The following is a 24,687-nucleotide window of genomic DNA, read 5'->3' on the forward strand; positions in this document are numbered from 1 at the left end:
TCACTTGAAGAGGTGGCTCCATGACAGCAGGAGGCTCTTTCTGAACAGATCCCATGTGAGGAGGCCCTGTCTGAGCAACCTCCACCTGAGCATGGTCCAAAGGACAAAGCAGCCTCTTCTGACAATGTCCCCGCTGAGACTCCATGGGAGGAGGCGGCACCTGTTGCTAGAGTTTTCCGCCTTGCCCACAGTCAGGACAAATCTTTATCACCCGCCAGTCCCACAGCCGCTCAGACCCAACCAAGTAAACACAGAGACTTATATTGCTTACAAACTGTATGGCCGTGGCAGGCTTCTTGCTAACTGTGCTTATAGCTTAAATTAGTCCATTTCCATAAATCTATACCTTGCCACGTGGCTGGTGGCCCACCGGCATCTTCACATGCTGCTGGTCATGGCGGCATCTGGCCATCAGTCCTTCTGCCTTCCTGTCCTTTTATTTCTCCTCTCTGTTAGTCCCGCCTATCCTTCCTGCCTAGCCACAGCCGATCAGGTTTTATTTATTGATCAATCAGAACAACTTGACATACAGACCATCCCCCAGCACAGCCAAGTGCAGACCATCTCAGACACCTGCACTCAGGCCCATGGTCCTAATCATCCTCTATGCGGACCTGCTGGGTAACGCCACAAAGAACCCAAGAAGGGCTCCCACAGGACATACAGAACATCCCACAGCAGGCACCATCTGATCAGGCTCCATGGGAGGAGGAGGCTCCCTCTGAGCAGGCTCCATGGGAGGAGGCTGCTCCATCTGAGCAAGCTCCATGGGAAGAGGCTGCTCCATCCCTGGAGGCTCCATGGGAGGAGGCGGCTCCCTCTGAGGAAGCTCCAAGGGAGTAGGCAACTCCCTCTGAGCAGGCTCCAGGGGAGGAGGCGGCTCCCTCTGAGGAGGCTCCAGGGGAGAAGGCAGCTCCATCTGAGCAGGCCCAGTCCGAGCAATATCCATGGGAGAAGGAAGCCCGGGCTGAGTAGAGCCTGTAGGGGTGACCACCACCTGAGTGAGTGCAGGACCAGAAGAGACCTCCTCCTGAGCCAGCTCCATGGAAGGAGGCTCTGCCGGAGCCGTCCCCTTCTGCGTCTCCTGAGCAGGTCTGCTGCCCTTCTCACTTGACCTACCTTTTTGAGGTTTCTTCTTTGCACCTTTTTTAATGGAAGTATTTTGCTTTTTATTGTCCCCCTTAGTCTCCTCCGTCTTGCTGTCATCCTTTGGCACCTCGGTACTATTTTTGGATTTGCTTTCCATCTTTTTTTTTTCCTTTTTGTCACTGGTTCCTCGTTTGCAGGCTCATCTGACGGATGGGCTTCAGCATCCACCTTTCTTTTGTTCTTCTTGGCTTTACTGACTTTTTCTTTATTATTTCCTGTATGTACATCTATGTGTTTCGTCTCTGCTGCCTTAGTTTCTGTCGCGGATTTCCGAGTTCTGGTAGTTACCTGGACCACTGAGGCATTGCCACAAGACTTCTTCTCTTTTGAAACATCCTTTTTCTCTAGATATTAGGATAGCTACACCAGCTTGTTTCTTAGGTCCATTTGCTTTGAAAGCCTTTTCCCAGCCCTTTACTCAGCGGTAGTGTCTGTCTTTGAAGTTAAGGTGTGTTTCTTGTATGCAGCAGATGGATGGGTTCTGTTTTCTTATCCATTCTGTTAACCTATGTCTTTTTATAGGTGAGTTGAGACTATTGATATTGATGGATATTAATGACCAGTGATTGTTAATTCCTGTTATTTTTTGTGGTTGTGTTGTGTTGTCCTTCTGTGGTGTATGTTGGTGTGGGATTATCTATTGCTTGATTTTTCATGGATGTGTTTAGCTTCTTTGGGTTGAATTTTCCCTTCTAGTGCTTTCTGTAGGGCTGGGTTTGTGGACAGGTATTGATTAAATCTGGTTTTATCCTGGAATATTTTGTTTACTCTGCCTATGATGATTGAGAGTTTTGCTGGGTATAATAGTCTGGGTTGGCATCCGTGGTCTCTTAGTGTCTGCATGAGATTTGTCCATGATCTTCTAGCTTTCTTAGTCTCTATTGAGTAGTCTGGTGTTATACTGATGGGTTTGACTTTATATGTTACTTGGTCTTTTTCCTTTATGACTCTTAATATTTTTTCTTTGTTCTGTGTGTTTAGTGTTTTGATTATTATGTGGCGAGGGGACTTTTTTTTTTTTTTTTTTTTTGGATCCAGCCTATTCGGTGTTCTGTAAGCTTCTTGTATCTTCATAGGCATTTCTTTCTTTAGGTTAGGAAAGTTTTCTTCTATGATTTTGTTGAATATATTTTCTGTGCCTTTGAGTTGGTATTCTTCTCCTTCTTCTATCCCTATTATTCTTAGGTTTGGTCTTTTCATGGTGTCCCAAATTTCCTGGACGTTTTGTGTTACGACTTTTTTGTCTTTAGTGTTTTCTTTGACTGACGAATCTATTTTCTCTATCATGTCTTCAGTGTCAGAGATTCTCTGTTCCATCTCTTGCAATAGGTTGGTTATGCTTGTTTCTGTAGTTCCTGTTCGTTTAGTCAGGATTTCTATTTCCAGCAATCCCTCAGCATGTGTTTTCTTTATTATCTCAAATTCATTTTTCAGATCTTGGAATGTTTCTTTCATCTGTTTAATTGCTTTTTCTTGGCTTGATTTGATTTCTTCCCATTTTTTGTTCGTTTTTTCTTCCATTTCTTTAAGGGAGTTTTTTATTTCCTCTCTAATGGAGTTTTTCATTTCCTCTTTAAGGGAAGTTTTTATTTCCTCTTTAAGAGAGTTTTTCATTTCCTCTTTAAGGAAAGTTTTTATTTCCTCTTTAAGGTAGTTTTTCATTTCCTCTTTAAGGAAAGTTTTTATTTCCTCTTTGAGGGAATGTTTTATTTCTTCTTTTAAGGGCCTCTATCATCTTCTTAAAGTCATTTTTAGGGTTGATTTCTTCTGTTTCTTCTGTCATGGTATGTTTAGGTCTTGCAGGTGTAGAATCACTAGGTTCTGATGTTGCCATATAGGTCTTTATGTTGTTGCCTGTATTTTTGCACTGGCGTCTACTCATCTTTTCCTCTGTGCGGTGCAGGTGGTGTCTGTGTCTGAGAGTGCCTTTCTTGTTCTAATTTTTAGTCTTGGTTTAGTAGGGGTTCTTGGTTAAATTGGTGCTATTGGGCTGTTTCTTCAGGGACAGCTGATTTCAGTCGGTGAATTATATACTTATGATTCTCATGATCTGGTTTAGTGGCTGGGTAGCTGTAGCAGGAATCTTAAAAGTTCTTATTAATAAAATCAAACCCGAGGCCAGTTATTGGGGTCAATGCTGGTAGATCAGAGAGACAGAACAAGCCACAGCTATCTCACCTTGCCAATTCCTCAGCTGGTCCTGTTTCCTTAGACTGGAAGCCTTTGAGTCCTCATCCAGAATGGGTCTCAGCTGAATTACTGCTCAAAAGCCTGAATGCTTAACCAGCCAAAATCTTCTAGTTTCTGATCCTCACGCCTTATATATCTTTTTGCTTTCTACCACCACTCCCTGGGATTAAAGGCTGGCTTTCTGGGATTAAAGGCATGTCACCATGCTTGGCTATTTCCAATGTGGCCTTGAACTCATAGAGATCCAGAGGGATTTCTATCTCTGGAATGCTAGGATTAAAGGTGTGAGTGCCACCATTTTCTAGCCTTTGTATCTAGTGGCTGTCTGTTCTCTGACCCCAGATAAATTTATTAGAGTACACAATATTTTGGGGAGCACAATACCACCACAGGTAGCGCCTTCTTCTGTGTTCCCAGGTCACGTTTTGTTCATTTGTCAACTCCTCAGCTGATCTTGTTTCTTCAGACTTCAAACTGTAGGCATCTGAATCCTCTCCCAGATGGGTTTCAGCTGAGCAGGGTAGTCTCACCAACCCCTCCAAGTTGTTGGGTTTCACAGGATCAGCAGTTGGGCCCTGGGTTGTCCCCAGATGGAGTGCCCAGACTCGCCCTGGTTCCGACCCACGGAGATAGCCTCTTCCCCAGGTGTTGGGGCTAGGGGCGTCCCCATTCCAAGCTGCGTCTGCTTGTCTCCATCCCCGGGCCTGTCCACCCCTGCGGCCCACCGCCACAGGCCCACCTGTGTCCGCTTTTCTCTGCCGCCGGGCCTGTATGTCCCTGTCAGCTGCCGCTGGGTCTGTCTGCCTCTGCGGGCCGCCACCAGGCCTGTATGTCTCTGCCGGCTGCCGCTGGGCCTGAATGTCCCTGTTGGCTGCTGCCACCGGGCCCGTCCACCTCCGAGGGTTGCCGCCGCGGACCCACCTGCGTCTGCTTGTCTCAGCCATGTGGCCTGTCTACTTCTGTGGGCCACTGCCGGGCCTGAATGTCTCTGTCGGCCGCCACCGCCGGGCCCATCCACCTCCGTCTGCTTATCTCCGCCACCAGGCCTGTCCACCTCTGTGGGCCGCCACTAGGCCTGAATGTCTCTGCCAGCTGCTGCTGGGCCTGAATGTCCCTGTCGGCTGCCGCCACCGGGCCCGTCTACCTCCGGGGGCCACTGCCACAGGCCTACCTGCATCTGCTGGATGATTTTTTTGATGTGTTCTTGGATTCAGTTTGCCAGTATTTTATTGAGTATTTTTGCATCAATGTTCATGAGGGAGATTGGTTTGTAATTTTCTTTCTTTGTTGCATCTTTGTGTGGTTTGGGTATCAGGGTAACTGTAGCCTCATAGAAGGAGTTTGGCAATGTTCCTTCTGTTTCTATTGTTTGGAACAATTTGAGGAGTATTGGTATTAGCTCTTCCTTGAAATTATAGTAGAATTCTGCACTGAAACCAAGTGGCCCTGGGATTACTTTGGTTGGAAGACTTAATGACTGCTTCTATTTCCATAGGAGTTAGTTATAGGTCTATTTAAATTGTTTATCTGGTCTTGATTTAATTTGGGTATATGGTACCTATCCAGAAAATTGTCCATTCCTTTTAGATTTTCCAATTTTGTGGAGTACAAATTTATGAAGTATGACCTGAGGATTCTCTGGATTTCCTTGTTGTCACTTGTTATGTCTCTCTTTTCATTTCTGATTTTGTTAATTTGGATGCTCTCTTTCTCTCTGCCTTTTAGTTAGTCTGGATAAGGGCTTGTCTATCTTGTTGATTTTCTCAAAGAAACAATTCTTTGTTTCATTGATTCTTTGTACTGCTCTGTTTCTATTTTATTGATTTCAGCACTCAATTTGATTATTTCTTGGCTTCCACTCCTCCTGGATGAGGTTGCTTCTTTTTCTTCTAGAGCTTTCAGTTGTGCCGTTAAGTCAATAGTGTGAGATTTCTCCAACTTCTTTTTTTTTAACTTTCTTTTTTTTGTATTATATTTTTTTCATTTTTAAAATTTATTTATTAAATTTAATTTTACATACCAGCCACGGATTCCCTTGTTCTCCCCCCTTCCGCCCCACACTACCCCACCCCAGTCCACCCCCCCCATTCCCATCTCCTCCAGGGCAAAGCCTCCCCTGAGGATTGAGTTCAGCCTGGTAGATTCAGTCCAGGCAGGTCCAGTCCCCTCCTCCCAGGCTGAGCCAAGCGTCCCTGTATAAGCCCCAGGTTCCAAACTGCCAGTTCATGCACTGAGGACAGGACCCGGTCCCACTGTCTAGATACCTCCCAAGCAGATCAAGCTAATCAACTGTCTTATTTATCCAGAGGGCCTGATCCAGTTGGGGGCTCCTCAGCTATTGGTTCATAGTTCATGTGTTTCCTTTCGTTTGGATATTTGTCCCTGTGCTTTTTCCAACCATGATCTCAACAATTCTCACTCATATAAACCCTTCTCTTTCTCGCTAATTGGAATCCCAGAGCTCCACCCAGGGCCTGGCCATGGATCTCTGCATCCAGATTCCTCATTCCTTGGATGGGGTTTCTGGCATGACTATTAGGGTGTTTGGCCATCCCATCACCAGAGTAGGTCAGTTCCGGCTGTCTCTCGACCACTGCCAGCCATCTATTGTGGGGGTATCTCTGTGGATTTCTGTGGGCCTCTATAGCACTTTGTTTCTTCCTTTTCTCATGTGGTTTTCATTTACCATGGTCACTTATTCCTTGTTCTCCCTCTCTGTTTTTGATCCAGCTGGGATCTCCGGCTCCCACAGGCTCTCTTTCCCTCGACCCTCGCCCTTCATTACTCCTACTCATGTCCAGGTTGTTCATGTAGATCTCAGCCATTTCTCCATCATTGGGCAATCCTCGTATCTTTCTTGGGGTCCTGTTTTCCAGGTAGCCTCCCTGGTGAAGTGAGTAGCAGTCCAGTCATCCTTGTTCCAACTCTAGTATCCTCCTATGAGTGAGTACATACCATATTTGTCTTTCTGTGTCTGGGTGAGGTAACCCAGGATGATTTTTTTCTAGATCCATCCATTTGCCTGCAAACCTCATGATGTCATTGTTTTTCTCTGCTGAGTAGTATTCCATTGTGTATATGTGCCACAATTTATTTATCCATTCTTCAGTTGAAGGGCATCTAGGTTGTTTCCAGGTTTTGGCTATTACAAACAATGCTGATATGAACATAGCTGAGCAAGTGCTCTTGTGGTATGGTTGAGCATTTCTTGGGTATATGCCCAAGAGTGGTATAGCGGGATCTTGGGGCAGATTGATTCCCAATTTTCTAAGAAAGCACCATATTGATTTGTAGCAGGAATCTGAAAAGTTCTTATTAATAAAATCAAACCCAAGGCCAGTTATTGGGGTCAATGCTGGTAGGTCAGAGAGACAGAACAAGCCACAGCTATCTCACCTTGCCATTTCCTCAGCTGGTCCTATTTCCTCAGGTTGGAAGCCTCTGAGTCCTTATCCAGAATGAATCTCAGCTGAATTGTGTTGCTCCAAAGCCTGAAAGCTTAACCAGCCAAATGCTTAACCAGCCAAATGCTTAACCAGCCAAATGCTTCTAGTTTCTGGTCCTCACGCCTTATATATCTTTCTGCTTTCTACCACCACTCCCTGGGATTAAAGGCTGGCTTTCTGGGATTAAGGGTGTATGTCACCATGCTTGGCTATTTCCAATGTGGCCTTGAACTCACAGAGATCCAGAGGGATTTCTATCTCTGGAATGCTAGGATTAAAGGTGTGAGTGCCACCATTTTCTAGCCTTTGTATCTAGTGGCTGTCTGTTCTCTGACCCCAGATAAATTTATTAGAGTACACAATATTTTGGGGAACACAATACCACCACATTGATTTCCAAAGTGGCTGTACAAGCTTGCATTCCTACCAGCAGTGGAGGAGAGTTCCCCTAGTTCCACATCCTCTCCAGCATGAAGTGTCTTCAGTGTTTTTGATCTTAGCCATTCTGACAGGTGTAAGGTGGTATCTCAGAGTCGTTTTGATTTGCATTTCCCTGATGATTAGGGATGTTGAGCAATTCCTTAAATGTATTTCAGCCATTTGAGTTTCCTCTGTTGAGAATTCTCTGTTTAGTTCTATAGTCTATTTCTTAATTGGACTGTTGGTCGTTTTGATGTCTAATTTCTTGAGTTCCTTATATATTCTGGATATCAGTCCTCTGTCAGATGTGGGGTCGGTGAAGATCTTTTCCCATTCTGTAGGCTGTCGCTTTGCCTTGTTGACCATATCCTTTGCTCTACAAAAGTTTCTCAGTTTTAAGAGTTCCCATTGATTGATTGTTTCTCTCAGTGTCTGTGCTACTGGTGTTGTATTTAGGAAGTGATCTCCTATGCCAATGCATTCAAGACTACTTCCTACTTTCTCTTTTAGCAGGTTCAGAGTAGCTGGATTTATGTTGAGGTCCTTGATCCACTTGGACTTAAGTTTTGTGCACAGTGACAGATATGGGTCTATTTGCAGCCTTCTACACATTGATATCCAGTTATGCCAGCACCATTTGTTGAAGATGCTTTCTTTTTTTCCATTGTACACTTTTGGCAACATACAAAAGTCAATGTAATACACCATATAAACAAACTCAATGAAAAAAACCACATGATCATCTCACTAGATGCAGAAAAGGCATTTGACATAATACAACACCCCTCCATGATAAAAGTCTTGGAGCAATCAGGAATACAGAGAACATACCTAACATAATAAAGGCAATTTACAGCAAGCCAACAGCCAACATCAAATTAAATGGAGAGAAACTCAAAGCAATTCCACTAAAATCAGGAATGAGGCAAGGTTGTCAGCTCTCCCTATACTTATTCAATATAGTACTTGAAGTTCTAGCCAGAGCAATAAGACAACATAAGGAGATTAAGGGGATACAAATTAGAAAGGAAGAAGTCAAGCTTTCCCTATTTGCAGATGACATGATAGTATACTTGAGTGATCCCAAAGATTCCACCAAGGAACTGATAAAGCTTATAAACATCTTCAGCAACATAGCAGGATACAAGATCAACTCAAAAAAATCAGTAGCCCTCCTATATACAATGGACAAAGAAGCTGAGAAGGCAATTAGAGATACATCACCCTTTACAATAGCCACAAATGACATAAAATACCTTGGGGTAACACTAACCAAGCAAGTGAAGGACCTATATGACAAGAACTTTAAGTCCCTGAAAAAAGTAATTGAAGAAGATGTCAGAAAATAGAAAGATCTCCCATACGCATGGATAGGCAGGACCAACATAGTAAAAATAACAATTTTACTAAAAGCAATCTACAGATTCAATGCAATCCCCATCAAAATACCAACACAGTTCTTCACAGACCTGAAAAGAATAATACTCAACTTCATATGGAAAAGCAAAAAACCCAGGATAGCCAAAAGAATCCTGTACAATAAAACAACCTTTGGAGGCATCACGATCCCTGACTTCAAGCTCTACTATAGAGCTACAGTAATAAAAATAGCTTGGTATTGGCATAAAAACCGACATGTGGACCAATAGAATCAAATTGAAGACCCTGACATTAACCCGCACACCTATGAACATATAATTTTTGACAAAGAAGCCAAAAGTGTGCAATGGAAAATAGAAAGCATCTCCAACTTCTTTATGTGGGCATTTAGTGCTATGAATTTCCCTCTTAGCACTGCTTTCATAGTGTACCATAAGTTTGGGTATGTTGTACATTCTGGCATATCTATCCAGTGGTGAGAGTTGAAATCTCCAACTACTAGTGTGTGGAGTTTGATTGCAATTTAAGCTTTAGTAATGTTTCTTTTTCATATGTGTGTGTTCTTGTATTTGGGGCATAAATGTTCAGAACTGAGACTTCATCTTGGTGGATTTTCCCTGTGATAAATATGTAATGTTCTTCCCAATCTCCTTTGACTGATTTTAGTTTGAAGTCTATTTTATTAGATATTAGGGTAGCTATACCAGCTTGCTTCTTAAGTCCATTTGATTGGAAAGTCTTTTCCCAGCCTTTTAAGTTGAGTTAGTGTCTGTCCTTGAAGTTGAGGTATGTTTCTTGTATGCAGCAGAAGGATAGATCCTGTTTTTGTATCCATTCTGTTAGACTGTGTCTTTTTATAGGTGAATTGAGACCATTGATATTAATGGATATTAATGACCAGTGATTATTAATCCCTGTTATTTTTTGGTAGTAGTGTTGTGTGTTTCTCTTTTTTTGGTATTTGGTGTGGGATTATCTATTACCTGTGTTTTATAGATACATGGGTGTATCTAACTTCCTTTGGTTGGGTTTTTACTTCTAGTGCTTTCTGTAGGGCTGGATTTGTGGATAGGTACTGTTTAAATCTGGTTTTATCATGGAATATCTTCTTTAGTCCATCTATGGCGATTGAGAGTTTGGATATAATAGTCTGGGTTGGCATCCATGGTCTCTTATTGTCTGCATAACATCTGTCTAGAGCCTTCTGGCTTTCAGAGTCTCCATTGAAAATTCAGGTATTATTCTGATAGGTCTGCCTTTGTATGTTACTTGGCCTTTTTCCTTTGCAGCTCTTAATATTTGTTCTTTATTCTGTATTTTTAGTGGTTTGATTATTATGTGGCTAGGGGACTTTTTTTGATCCAGTCTATTTGTTGTTTTGTAAGCTTCTTGTATCTTCATACACATTTCCTACTTTAGGTTGGGAAAATATTCTTCTATGATTTTGTTGAATATATTTTCTGTGTCTTTGAGTTGGTATTCTTCTCCTTCTTCTGTCCCTATTATTTTTAGGTTTGGTCTTTTTATGGTGTCCCAAATTTCCTGGATGTTTTGTGTTATGACTTTGTTTGGTTTTAGAGTTTTCTTTAACTGATGAATTTATTTCCTGTATCATATCTTCAATGCCAGAGATTCTCTCTTCATCTCTTGCATTCTGTTGGTTATGCTTGCATCTGTAGTTCCTGTTTGTTTACTCAGATTTTCCATTTCTACCATTCCCTCCGTTTGTGTCATCTTTATTGCCTCTATTTCAGTTTTCAGATCTTGGACTGTTTCCTTCACCTGTTTAATTGCTTTTGCTTGGCTTTCTTCAAGGGATTTATTGACTTCCTCCAATTTTTTGTTTGTCTTTTCCTCAATTTCTGTATTATTTCTTCCAATTTTTGTTTGTCTTTTCTTTGATTTCTTTAAGGGAATTTTTCATTTCCTCCTTAAAGGCCTCTATCATCTTCTTAAAGTCATTTTTAAGGTCAATTTCTTCTGATTCTTCTGCATTGGGATATTTGCGTCTTGCTGATATAGAACCACTAGGTTCTGATGGTGCCATATTGGTCTTTATGTTGTTGACTGTATTTTTACACTGGTGTCTACCCATCTCCTCCTCCATTCCATGCAAGTAGTGTCTGTGCCTGAGAGAGCTTCTCTTGGTCGATTGATACTCTTGGTCTAATGGGAGCTCTTGGTCTAATTCAGGTTCCTGGTGCAATTGGTACTGATGGATTCTGTGTCTCAGGGAACAGTTCTTAGTCCAGTGGGCACTAGTGGACTCTCTCTCAGGGGGCAGCTATTCCCAGTTGGTGCAGGGTGGGCTTATGACTCCAGTGGTCACTGTTATCATAGGTGATGGTTTTCTTGATGAGGGGGCAGGGGAAGAGACAGCTGCCTAGTCCCTGGGGCCCCAATGCCTGGGGGAAGGAGCACAGAATGTGCCCCCAGGGCCTAGGGGCTAGGGACATGGTCTGCCCAATCTGGAGATGGGATCTTACCTGTTCCCAACCGGTGCAGGGTGGGCTTATGACTCTGGTGGTCACTGGTGTTGCAGGGAAGCTGTTTTCTTGGCGAGGGGACAGGGGAAGAGGCAGCTGCCTGATCCTTGGGGCTCCAGTGTCTGGGAGGAGGGGTACAGAATCAGATCCTGTTTTCAATCCATTCTGTAAGCCTGTGCCTTTTTATAGGCTTATTGAATCCATTGATATTAAGAGATATAAATGACCAGTGACTGTTAATTCTTGTTGTTTTTGGTTTTGGTGGTGGTGGTGGTAGTGTGTATGTATATTTCCCTTCTTTGAGATTTGCTGGTGTGAGATTATCTATTGCCTGTGTTTTGGTGGTTGCAGCTAACTTCCTTGGATTGGAGTTTTCCTTCTAGTACTTTTTTGTAGGACTTGGTTTGTGGATATGTAATGTTTAAATCTGGTTTTGTCATGAAATATTTTGTTTTCTCCATCTATGGTGATTGGAAGCTTTGTTCAGTATAGTAGTCTGGACTGGCATCCATGGTCTCTTAGTATCTGCAGAACATCTGTCCAGGTCCTTCTGGCTTTCAGAGTTCCCATTGAGAAGTTGGATGTAATTCTGATAGGTCTGCCTTTATAAGTCACTTGGCCTTTTTCCTTTGCTGCTGTTAATGGTCTTTCGTTATTCTGTATGTTTAGTGTTTTGAATATTATATGGTGAAGAAAATTTTCTTTGTGGTCCAGTACATTTGGTGTTTTGTAAGCTTCTTGTACCTTCATAGGCATGTCTTTCTTTCTCTATGATTTTGTTGCATATTTTCTGTGCTATTGAGCTGGAATCCTTCTATCTCTATTATTCTTAGGTTTAGTCTTTTCATTGTGCTGTATTAAAATTGCTGGATTTACAGAATGGGAAAAGGTCTTCACCAACCCCACATCTGACAGAGGACTGATATCCAGAATATAAAAAGAACTCACGAAATTAGACATCAAAATGCCCAACAGTCCAATTAAGAAATGGGCTACAGAACTTAACAGAGAATTCTCAACAGAGGAAACTCAAATGGCTGAAAGACATTTAAGGAATTGCTCAACATCCCTAATCATCAGGGAAATGCAAATCAAAACAACTCTGAGATACCACCTTATACCTGTCAGAATGGCTAAGATCAAAAACACTGAAGACACTTTATGCTGGAGAGGATGTGGAACTAGGGGAACTCTCCTCCACTGTTGGTGGGAATGCAAGCTTGTACAACCACTTTGGAAACCAATATGGTGCTTTTTTTAAAAATTGGGAATTAATCTCCCCCTAGATCCAGCTATACCACTCTTGGGCATATACCCAAGGAATGCTCAATCATACCACAAGGGTACTTGTTCAGCTATGTTCATATCAGCATTGTTTGTAATAGCCAAAACCTGGAAACAACCTAGATGCCCTTCAACTGAAGAATGGATAAATAAATTATGGCCCATATACACAATGGAATACTACTCAGCAGAGAAAAACAATGACATCATGAGGTTTGCAGGCAAATGGATGGATCTAGAAAAAAAAATCATCCTGAGTGAGGTAACCAAGACTTAGAAAGACAAACATGGTATGTACTCACTCATAGGAGGTATGTTTTACATACTAGATGTAAAACAAAGATGACTAGACTGCTACTCACAACTCCATGGAGGCTACCTACAAAACAGGACCCCAAGAAAGACACAGGAATCACCCAATGATGGAGAAATGAATGAGATCTACATGAACAATCTGGACGTAAGTAGGGATAATGAAGGGCAAGTGTCAAGGGAAAGAGAGCGGGAGATCCCAGCTGGATCAAGAACAGAGGGGGAGAACAAGGAATAAGAGAACATGATAAATGAAGACCACATGAGAATAGAAAGAAGCAAAGTGCTAGAGAGGTCCCCAGAAATCCACAAAGATACCTCCACAATAGACTACTGGCAATGGTCAGGAGACAGCCGGAACTGACCTACTCTGGTGATAGGATGGCCAAAAACCCTAATTGTCATGCTAGAAACCTCATCCAATGACTGAGGGAACCGGATGCAGAGATACACAGCTAGGCCCCAGGTGGAGCTCTGGGAGTCCAGATGGTGAGAAAGAGGAGGGTTTGTATGAGCGAGAATTGTTGAGACCAAGGTTGGAAAAAACACAGGGACAAATAGCCAAACAAATGGAAACGCATGAACTATGAACCAATAACTGAGGAGACCCCAACTGGATCAGGCCCTCTGGATAAGTGAAACAGTTGATTAGCTTGAACTGTTTGGGAGGTATCCAGGCTGTGGGACCAGGACCTGTCCTCAGGGCATGTTTTGGCTGTTTGGAACCTGGGACTTATACAGGGACACTTGGCTCAGCCTGGGAGGAGGGGACTGGACCTGCCTGGACTGAATCTACCAGGTTGAACTCAATCCTCAGGGGAGTTTTTGCCCTGGAGGAGATGGGCATTGGGGGTAGGCTGGGAGGAAGGCAGGGGGGATAGCAGGAGGGGGGAGAACAAGGAAATCCGTGGCTTATATGTAAAATTAAATTAAATTACAAAATAAATTAATTAATTAAATAAATAAATAAAAATTGCTGGATTTAACATTTTCTTTGACTAATGAATCTATTTCCTCTATTGTATCCTCAAAGCCTGAGGTTCTTTCTTCCATTTCTTGTATTCTGTTTGTTATCCTTGCCTCTGTAGTTCCTGTTCATTTACTTAGATTTTCTTTTTCCTGAATTCCCTCAGTTTGTGTTTTCTTTATTGCCTCTATTTCAATTTTCAAGTCTTGAACTGTTTCCTTCACCTGTTTGGTTTTTTTTTTTTCTTTCTTGGGTTTCTTGGCTTTCTTTAAGAGATTTTTTTATTTCCTCCAATTTTTTGTTTGTCTTTTCTTCAATTTCTTTAAGGGAATTTTTCATTTCCTCTTCTCTTTTACAGCCTCTATCATCTTCATAAAGTTGTTTTTAAGGTCGTTTTCTTCTGGATCATCTGCTTTGAGATGTTCAGGTCTTGGTGTTATAGCAACACTAGGTTCTGGTGGTACCATATCGCTCTTTATGTTGTTTGATGTGTTCTTACACTGCTGTCTACCCATTTCTTCCTTTAATCTGTACAGGTGGAGCTCCAGGTAGCTCTTCTTCCAATTGGTTCAAGTGGGGCCTCTGGCTCCTGTGGTTGCTCTTCTTCCCAATTGGTGTAGGTAGGGAGTATGGCCCCAGTGGTCACTGGTGCTGCAGGTAATAGTTGGCAAGCAGGGAGGGAGGAGGCTGCTGCCTGGTCTCTGGGGCTGCAATAGCTGGGGGAAGGGGCACAGAATGTGCCCTGGGGGCTTAGGGGCTAGAGAACTTGGTTGTCTAGTTGGGCAATTAGGGCCTTACCTCTTCCCAGTCAGTGCAGTGGGGGTGTGGGGGGTGCATATTACAAAATAAACTCTTACATGTTGTAATGCTTAATGCTCAGTTCTAAATATGTACTTCAAGTATCTCTGTTTAGTTTCTTGTTAATCCATGAAATCTTCTGAACTCTACGTCCTTTAAGGCAAGAATTTGGATGTCTTCCTCAATTACTCTCACCTTATTCTACATTGAAACTTCAGTTTCCCCTCCCTCCTCTCCTCCTAGCCCCTCTCCCCACTCCCTCTTCGTTCCCACCCAGCCCCGAATCCATTCTGCCTCTGTTTCTCTTTAGGAAAGGGCAGGTCTCTTATGAATATCAACAAAGCATGGCATATCAAGTTGCAGTAAGTCTAAGCAACTCCCCAAGGGCAACGCAATGCAGTATGTGGGGTAGGGTCCCAAAAGTCAGTAAAAAAGTCAGAGACAGCTCTTGTTCCTACTGTTAGGAGTCTCACAAGAGGACCAAACTACAGAACTCTCACATATATATAGAGTGCCTAGGTCAGTCCCATACAGGCTCCCTGATTGTCAGTTCAGCTTCTGTGAGTTCCTATGAGCCCAGGTTAGTTGATTCTGTGAGTTTTCTTACACTGTCCTCTGGCTCTTTCAATCCTTTCTCTCCCTCTTTTGCAGGATTCCCCAAACTCTGTGTAATGTTTGGCTGGGGGTCTGCATCTGCCTCCATCAGTTGTTGGATGATGGCTCTCTGATGACAATTGGGCCAGGCACCAATCTGGACACAGGAGGTGGCCAGTTCAGGCTATTGCTAGGAGTCTAAGCTGAGGTCTCACTGGTAGATTCCTGGGATCTCTCACTGAACCTGGAGCTCACAAACATACCTTTTAAAAATTGGGTAATATAGCTGGGATCTCCCACTCCCACAGGCTCTCTTTCCCTCGACCCTCGCCCTTCATTACTCCTACTCATGTCCAGGTTGTTCATGTAGATCTCAGCCATTTCTCCATCATTGGGTGATCCCCGTGTCTTTCTTGGGGTCCTGTTTTCCAGGTAGCCTCACTGGTGATGTGAGGAGCAGTCCAGTCATCCTTGTTCCACCTGTAGTATCCTCCTATGAGTGAGTACATACCATATTTATCTTTCTGAGTCTGGGTTACCTAACTCAGGATGATTTTTTCTAGATCCATCCATTTGCCTGCAAACCTCATGATGTCATTGTTTTTCTCTGCTGAGTAGTATTCCATTGTGTATATGTGCCACAATTTATTTATCCATTCTTCAGTTGAAGAGCATCTAGGTTGTTTCCAGGTTTTGGCTATTACAAACAATGCTGATATGAACATAGCTGAGCAAGTGCTCTTGTGGTATGATTGAGCATTTCTTGGGTATATGCCCAAGAGTGGTATAGCTGGATCTTGGGAGAGATTTCTAATTTTCTAAGAAAGTGCCATATTGATTTCCAAAGTGGTTGTACAAGCTTGCATTCTTACCAGCAGTGGAGGAGAGTTCCCCTAGCTCCACATCCTCTCCAGCATAAAGTGTCTTCAGTGTTTTTGATCTTAGCCATTCTGACAGGTATAAGGTGGTATCTCAGAGTTGTTTTGATTTGCATTTCTCTGATGATTAGGGATGTTGAGCAATTCCTTAAATGTATTTCAGCCATTTGAGTTTCCTCTGTTGAGAATTCTCTGTTTAGTTCTGTAGCCCATTATCCCAGCTGGATCAAGAACAGAGAGGGAGAACAAGGAATAAGAGACCATGGTAAATGAAAACCACATGAGAAAAGGAAGAAACAAAGTGCTAGAGAGGCCCACAGAAATCCACAAAGATACCCCCACAATAGATGGCTGGCAATGGTCGAGAGACAGCCGGAACTGACCTACTCTGGTGATGGGATGGCCAAACACTCTAATTGTCATGCCAGAAACCCCACCCAAGGACTGAGGAATCTGGACCCAGAGATCCATGGCTAGGCCCCGGGTGGAGCTCTGGGAGTCCAATTAGCGAGAAAGAGAAGGGTTTATATGAGCAAGAATTGTTGAAACCAAGTTTGGATAAAGCACAGGGACAAATAGCCAAACGAATGGAAATACATGAACTATGAACCAAAGGCTGAGGGGCCCCCAACTGGATCAGGCCCTCTGAATAGATATCTGAAGTATTCGAAGGCCACCTGGCCAAACATCCTAATTTTCATGCTAGAAACCCCATCCAATGACTGAGGTAACCGGATGCAGTGATACATGGTCAGGCCCCAGGTGGAGCTCCAGGAGTCCAATTGGTGAGAAAGAGGAGGGATTGTATGAGTGAGTATTGTTGAGACCAAGGTTGGAAAAAGCACAGGGACAAATATACAAACTAGTGGAAACACGAACTATGAACCAATACCTGAGGAGCCCCCAACTGGATCAGGCCCTCCGGATAAATAAGACAGTTGATTAGCTTGATCTGTTTGGGAGGTATCTAGACAGTGGGACCGGGTCCTGTCCTCAGTGCATGAACTGGCAGTTTGGAACCTGGGGCTTATGCAGGGACACTTGGCTCTGCCTGGGAGGAGGGGACTGGACCTGCCTGGACTGAATCTACCAGGTTGAACTCAATCCTCAGGGGAGTCTTTGCCCTGGAGGAGATGGGAATGGGGGGTGGGCTGGAGGAAAGGCAGGGTGGGGGAGAGGGGAGAACAAGGGAATCCATGGCTGATATGTAAAATTAAATTTAATAAATAAATTTAAAAAATGAATAGAAAAAATTGGGTAATATAAAAGTGGCAAATAATTTTATTATCTGTTTAAGGATTTCCCACAATAGTCACTTAAAAGAGACTGCTATTTTACCTTTATCACAGTGGTGCACTTTAAACTACTAACATGCCAGCCACTCAGGCTGTGTAGCCTGGAGGGAATTCTATTCCCCCCAGATAATAGCTATGTTGCTGCCCTTAAAGGTAGCTTTAACTAAATCCCTATCATTCTAATAAAAGGCTAGGGTGAAAACATGTGAATTCCAGAGAGTTGGAGTAGCAACTGGCTAACTTTCTCTCTTTCCTGGCATCCCCAGAATCCCTCTCCTTCCATACCACCCCAACTAAAAAACCCATGCTATGCTCCTCCCAACTACTTCCTGACAACTAATTGCTAACCCCACCTCTATGAGCTCAGATTTATTTTATTTAATTAATGCAAATACAACATATCTTTACATAGTTAAACAAATGTAGCATAAACAAATATAACACATCTTTGCCTAGTAAAATATTCTACAAGAGACTTGTCAATAGTTAAATTTTTTCTTTTTCTTTTTTCTTTTTGTTGAAAATAGAGTCTTCTCTTATACATCCCAACCACAGTTTCCCCTCCCTCCACTCTTTCTACCTCTCTCCCACCTCAATTCTCCCCCAGAACCACTCCCCATCCATTTTCTCATCAGAAATGAGCAGGCCTCCAAGAGACAACAGCCAGACAGGACAAAACAAGATACAATCAGACAAGGCAAAAGCCCTCATATTGAGACTCAACAAAGCAACCCAATAGGAGGAAAAGAGTCTCAAAAGCAGGCAAAGAGTTAGAGATATACCCGCTCCCACTGTTATGAGTCTCACAAAAACAGCAAGCTAACAGCCATAACATATACTCAGAGGAACTGTGTAGTTTTGGTTTTCCTGCCTTGCCCAGTCAGGACAAATCTTTGTCACCCGCCAGTCCCACAGCCGCTCAGATACAACCAAGTAAACACAGAGACTTATATTGCTTACAAACTGTATAGGCATGGCAGGCTTCTTGCTAACTGTTCTTATAGCTTAAATTAATCCATTTCCATAAATCTATATCTTGCCACGTGGCTTGTGGCTTACTGGCATCTTCACATGCTGCTCGTCATGGTGGCAGCTGGCAGTGACTCCTTCTGCCTTCCTGTTCTTTCTTTTCTCCTCTCTGTTTGTCCCACCTATACTTCCTGCCTAGCCACTGGCCAATCAGTGTTTTATTTATTGACCAATCAGAGCAATTTGACATACAGACCATCCCTCAGCAGAACTGATGCAGGCCCTGTGTTTACCACTTCAGACTCTGTGAGCCCAGGTGAGCCCTGCTTAGTTGATTCAGTGGGCCATGTTCTCCTGGTATCCTCCATCCTCTCTGACTCCTATAGTCTTTCTTTCCCCTCTTTCAAAGGGTTCCCTGACTCCATCGGGAGGGACCCAATTGAGACCTCCAATTAAACTCTCTCTCCACATAATGTCTGGCTGTGACTCTCCACACCCACTCCCATCTGCTGCCAGAGGAAGCCTCTCTGAAAACGAGCCACTGATCTATGGAGTATAGCAGATTGTTAGAAATTATTCCACTGACTTTTTTTGCCATTGGTGTTTGCTTCTACCCTAGGTCTCTGGGCTATCCAGTCTCCAGTTCCTGGCCATCCTGGCAGTATTGAGCATAAGATCTCTCTCAAGGCATGAGCCTCAAGTTAATCCAAACATTGGTTGGCCATTTCCACAAGTTCTGAACCACCATTGCCCCAGTGCATCTTGCAGGCAGGACAGATTGTAGGTGGAGGGTTTTGTGGCTGGGTTGGTGTCCATGTTTCTCTTTCCATAGCCTAGAGAGTACCTTCCCACACCAAAGAGAATAAAACCCAGGGGTGAAGGCTCCAAGCCCACACCAGCTAGACCTCTCTATGTTCTTTAAGCTGAGTGGAAGTCCTCAACAATGGGGCCCCACTGTCAGTTTTCAGAGGACAAGCTTCTGTCCTAGCATCAGCCTGGGCTGTATAGAGATCTCCACAGGACTTCCTTGGACAACAACTCAACTAAGTGTAACCCAGTTCCAACACTGGAAGCCTTGCTGACTACAAAAGTTGGCCAGTTCAGACTCTAGATCCTCCATTATTGGGAGTCCTCACTATGGTCACTGCATAGATTCCAGGAAGTTTCCACGGCACTACGTTTCCACACCATTTCCAAATGCCCCCCAATTCCAGCTGTTTCTCACCATACTCTCCATCCCTCTCCCCCAACTGATCCCTCCTATTCCCATACACACCCACCCCCATCCACCTGTAGAATCTATTATGTTTCCCTTCCCACAAATATGGTGTATCAATTGACAAAAGTTTATTTATTCTGTTTTTTCGTCTCAAATTATCTCTAGCCACCATTGCCCAATATATCTCCCAGAAGCTTCTACAACAAGTTCACACTACAATTATTAGAATTTGCTCTAATTGTTACAATTTATTTAAAAATGGAAGGAAGGAGTCATACCATACAACAGGGCTCACATGAGAGGTTTATTGGAAGAGGATAAAGAAGGGACAGAGAAGGGGGCAAAGGAGGGGCAGGAGACCAGTCCCTGGGGACAAAAGCAGTGGAAGAGAAAGAAATGGGAGGTGGGCAAGGCCCACCTTTTATAAGGAAACATAGTGAATGAGCACAGGGTATGCTCTTAGTGGCTGCAGCTGAGGATGTATCCTGTCAGGACCCTAAGGATAGGCCCGTATAGATGCCTGAATGCTAACATTAATAATAAGTCCAGTCTGTTTAGTTGTTCCAAATATGAATTCTTTCCTACCATAGATTTTTTTCCCTGGGAAGACAATAAAGTTCAATAAAGTTCAAAATTCAAAAAATCAATACTATTTGCAAGTTTAAGTTCAATGAAATTATTTTAAAAAGCTCAAAATATGTCTATTGATCTATTAGGTAAAATTGAAAGAGACTGAAGTCCCAACTCACTCTCTCCAATATCTTTTCAGCCTTAAATGGGGTTCTGGGTAGTTTGTGCAGCCAGAGTTCTGAAACTTAAGCCAACATCTATGTTAGTTCAATGACTCATGATGAATTTTTTATTGTTTATTTATGACAACTATTTCACTTTCACAGTTACCTCCAGTGAAAGGTTCTTTGAGATGATTCTCTGAGCCTTTACCAATCATACAACAGAATCATCTGACTCACTCATCCTGTAATGGCCCCACTGATAGCACAGTTTCTAAACTGGCTATTTAACTTGTCTGTAACCTTGTTAATTTAAGCAACATTCATTTGGATTGATTCATGATCCTTGGTACCAATGATATGGTTGGGAGTGGAACATTTCTATGGCACATATGGTCTACAAAGTCACCTGTGTCATTTTGTATGTTCAAGCCATGCCTTCTCCCTCTGAATACAATGCAAGAGCAGAAAGCTCATGATGAATTTTATCTTCTAACTCACTGGGACTCACTTTCACTGTTTCAGAACATCAAACAATTTGCATAGGCAGAGTATCTTAGGTCTCATTTGAAGTGCCTTACTTTGAAAGTATTAAGTTTATAATTGAAACCTCTTCCTTTCCATTCCCTCTTTCAGGCCCATGCTCAATTATTATGGTTACAAAAGCTGCCTGCTACAAGAGTCCTATGGTCTCTGTGAATGAAAGCTCTCAGCTTCCAGGCCAGGCCTTTCCTGTGGTTTTCAGCTGTTTGCTGGCTTGGCTTACAGGTGTGTCCAACCTGTATCCCACAGGCCACATGTGTTCCAGCATAGCTATAATGTGGGATACCACATTTTTAGGTAACAACATATCTCAAAGTTAGAGTGGACATTCCTAGAAGTGGATCCAATGATGCTGTTACTGTCCCACATGATTTCTAAATGCAAAGAAAATAACGTCACAGCTTTTCTCAAAGCATATTCCACGGGTGCTAAGAATAATAGTTTTGAAGTCCTTTGTTTCCATTCAAAACAGAGTAGCTTTAGTTTTAGAAATTGTGGCCAAGAGGAGAGACAAAAAGACAGGAAAGAGAAAGAAGAAAGTCAAAGACCCAGAAAAGTCCTATTTCCTTGGAATAGTGGGAGCCCTTCTGGGAGTACATGCAGAGATAGAAATTACTGGAATGGTTCAAAGAGAATTGTGCATGATTCTAAGCTCATAGAGGGATGTTTGGGGTTCATGTTTCTCATTTTGTGTTGTACAAAGGGAGGCCTTCTCCCTGATGCTGTCTAGAACCCAACACTGCTCTCCCTCCTAGCCCCAGGAGGTTAGGCAACTCTATTATACCATTGTCAAGGTTCTGTAATTCTTATTACCTATGCTTTGTAATGATAGATGCCATTCCGGCAACTAAGAATGTAGATTGAAAATGGAAGTCTTTTAATTGGATTGTTTGGTATTTTGATGTCTAGTTTCTTGAGTTCTTTATATATTTTAGAGATCAGCCCTCTGCTAGATGTGGGGTTGGTGAAGACCTTTTCCCATTCTGTAGGTTGTCGTTTTGTCTTATTGACCATGTCCTTTGCCTTACAGAAGCTTTTTAATTTCAGGAGGTCCCATTTATTAATTGTCGCTCTCAGTGTCTGTGCTACTGGCGTTATATTCAGGAAGTAGTCTCCTGTGCCAATGCATTCAAGGCTACTTTCTACTTTCTTTTCTATCAGGTTCAGTGTAACTGGATTTATGTTGAGGTCTTTGATCCACTTGTTCTTGAGTTTTGTGCATGAGAATAGATATAAATCAATTTACATTCTTCTACATGTCTATATCCAGTTATGCCAGCACCATTTGTTGAAGATGAATTCTTTTTTCCATTGCATAATTTTGGCTTGTCAAAAATCAGGTGTTCATAGGTGTGTAGATTTATGTCAGGGTCTTTGATTCAAAACTAGACATCAAAATATCAAATAATCTTGTAGTTGAATTTCTAAATGGTCTTATTAAATAAAAAACATGGAGCCAGAAATTTGTGTTAAAGCCTTAGAGAGATAAGGGAAATATGGAAAGCCATGAGCTAACCTCACCTCACCAACTCCACAGCTTCCAAGGAGCGTGACTTCCTGCCTACCCAGGCTTATATTCCTTGCTTTCCTGCTCTCTCATTGGCTCTTAGCCCAGCTACCTGACTTTCTCTTCCTACACAGCTCTGTCACTTTCTGTCTGTCTGTACAGACCTCCAGGTCTCTATGGTTGGTACTGGGATTAAAGGCGTGTATTACCATGCTTGGCTCTGTTCTTTAGTGTGGCCTTGAACACACAGAGATCCTGCCTGCTAAGGGATTAAGGGCGTGTGCTGCCTGACTTCTTTGTTTACTTAAAATGGCTGGCCTTTTCCCCTTGGTCTCCAGGCAAGCTTTATTAATGCACAAATAAAATATCACCACATAATCCAATTAAAAATGTGGTACAAATCTAAACAGAGCATTCTCAACGAAAGAATCTCAAATGACTGAAAGACATTTAAGGAATTGCTCCATATTCTTAGTCATCAGGGAAATGCAAATCAAAACAACTCTGAGATACCATCAGAATGGCTAAGATCAAAAATACTGATGACAGCCTGTGTTGGAGAGGATGTGGAGTAAGGGGAACTTTCCTCCACTGCTAGTGAGAGTGCAAACTTGTACAGCTACTTTGGAAATCAATATTGTGGTTTCTCAGAAAACTGAAAACCAATCTACCTCAAGATCCAGCTATACCAATCTTGGGCATATACCACAAGAATGCTCAATCATACCACAAGGACACTTGCTCAACTATGTTCATAGCAGCAATATTTGTAATAGCCAGAACCTGGAAACAACTTAGATGCCCCTCAACCACAGAATTAATAAGGGAAATGTAGTACATTTACACAATAGATTATTACTCAGCTGTTAAAAAAAAATAATGACCTTATGAAATTTGCAGGCATTTAAAAAAATCATCGTGATTGAGGTAACCCAGGCCCAGAAAGACAAACATGGTATGTACCCACTCATAAGTGGATATTAGGAGTAAAGTATAGGATAACCAACCTACAATCCACAGCCCCTGAGAGGCTAGATAACAAGGAGGGCCCAAAGAGGGATGCATGGATTTCCCTGGAAATGGGAAATAGAAGATATCTCCTTGGTAAACTGAGGGTGGAGGGAGGGTGGAGGGATGGGAACTTGAGGGAGCAGGTTGGGTGGGTTGGGTGCAGGAGGCAGATTGGGGACAAGACACAGAGTGGGAGATTAACAAAGGAGATGTCTTAATGGGGGGCATTTTGGGGTTAGGGAGAAACCTGGCACCAGGGAAACCTCCAGGAATCCACAAATATAACACTAAATATAACCAGCTAAAACTCCTAGCAATAGTAGAGAGGGTGCCTGAAGTGGCCATCAATTGTAATCAGATTGGTGACTACCCTAATTGCCATCAGAGATACTCTATCCAGTAACTGATAGAAGCAGATGCAGAGATCCATGTAGCTGGAAGTTTCTCCTGTCCTGCCAGTCCCCATGGTCAGAACAAATTTCTTCCACTCATGTCCTGCAGCCAATCAGTTTCAAGTAAACACACAGAGGCTTATATTACTTATAAACTGTATGGCTTATGGGTCAGGCTTCTTGTAAGATAGCTCTTATATCTTAACTCCACCCATTTCTATTAATCTATATATTGCCATGTGGCTGTGGCATTACCAGTCTGATGACATCTTGCTGCTCCTTGGGCAGCAGGCTGGCATCTCTTCCTACCTGTCTCTTTCCCATATCTCTGCTTAGATTTCCTGCCTGCCTCTAAGCTGCCTTGCCATAGGCCAAAGAAGCTTATTTATTAACCAATGGCAACAACATATATTCACAGTGTACAGAAAGATAACCCATAGGAGATCCACAACCAAGCACTGGGCTGAGCTCCAGGAGTCTTGCTGAAGAAAGAAAGGGAAGAGGGATTGTATGAGCCATGGGGCCATGATGGGGGAAGCCACAGAGACAGCTGACCTGAGCTGGTGGGAGATTGTGGATTCTGGACCAACAATTAGGGACCCTGCATGGGACTGACCTAGGCCCTCTGCACAGGTGTGACAGTTGTGTAGCTTGGTCTGTTTGTAAGGCTCCTAGCAGTGAGAACAGGACCTGTCCCTGGTGCTTAGCTGGCTTTTGGGAACCTGGCCCCCATGCTGGATTACCTTGCCCAGCCTTGACACAAGGGCGAGGAGCTCAGTCCTGCCTCAACTTGATGTGCCATGCTTTGCTCAAGCCCATCGGAGGCCTGCCCCTTTCTGAATGGAGATAGAGGAGGAGTGGAAGGGGAGGGGATAGATGGGAAGTGGTTGGGGATGCAGGGGGACCAGGAGGAGAAGAGGGAAGGAAAACTGCAGTCAGTGTGTAAAATAAATGAAAAAAAAATGTTATCTAAATAAAATATAAAAAAAGAAAAAAATGGACATCTTGAGAGCCCTTTGTCCTTACTGTCCATTATAGAGAGCTGTGAAACTCAGCAGAGTGGAAGGAAATACTTATCGGGATATCAATCTCAGATTTCATTGCCCACTTTTGGCC

General features: G+C 42.9%; 1 protein-coding gene and 1 pseudogene across 1 annotated transcript in view; one reads left to right on the plus strand and one right to left on the minus strand.

Annotated features, from left to right (window-relative positions):
• Gab3 (GRB2 associated binding protein 3) overlaps positions 1-24,687 on the plus strand; it is a 168,038-nt gene that overhangs the window by 142,626 nt on the left and 725 nt on the right. The window lies entirely within an intron of this gene.
• On the minus strand, positions 20,267-21,500 carry LOC121825795 (small ribosomal subunit protein eS21 pseudogene; annotated as a pseudogene).

This window comes from Peromyscus maniculatus, chromosome X (assembly GCF_049852395.1).
Source record: "Peromyscus maniculatus bairdii isolate BWxNUB_F1_BW_parent chromosome X, HU_Pman_BW_mat_3.1, whole genome shotgun sequence".
Classification (NCBI taxonomy): domain Eukaryota; kingdom Metazoa; phylum Chordata; class Mammalia; order Rodentia; family Cricetidae; genus Peromyscus; species Peromyscus maniculatus.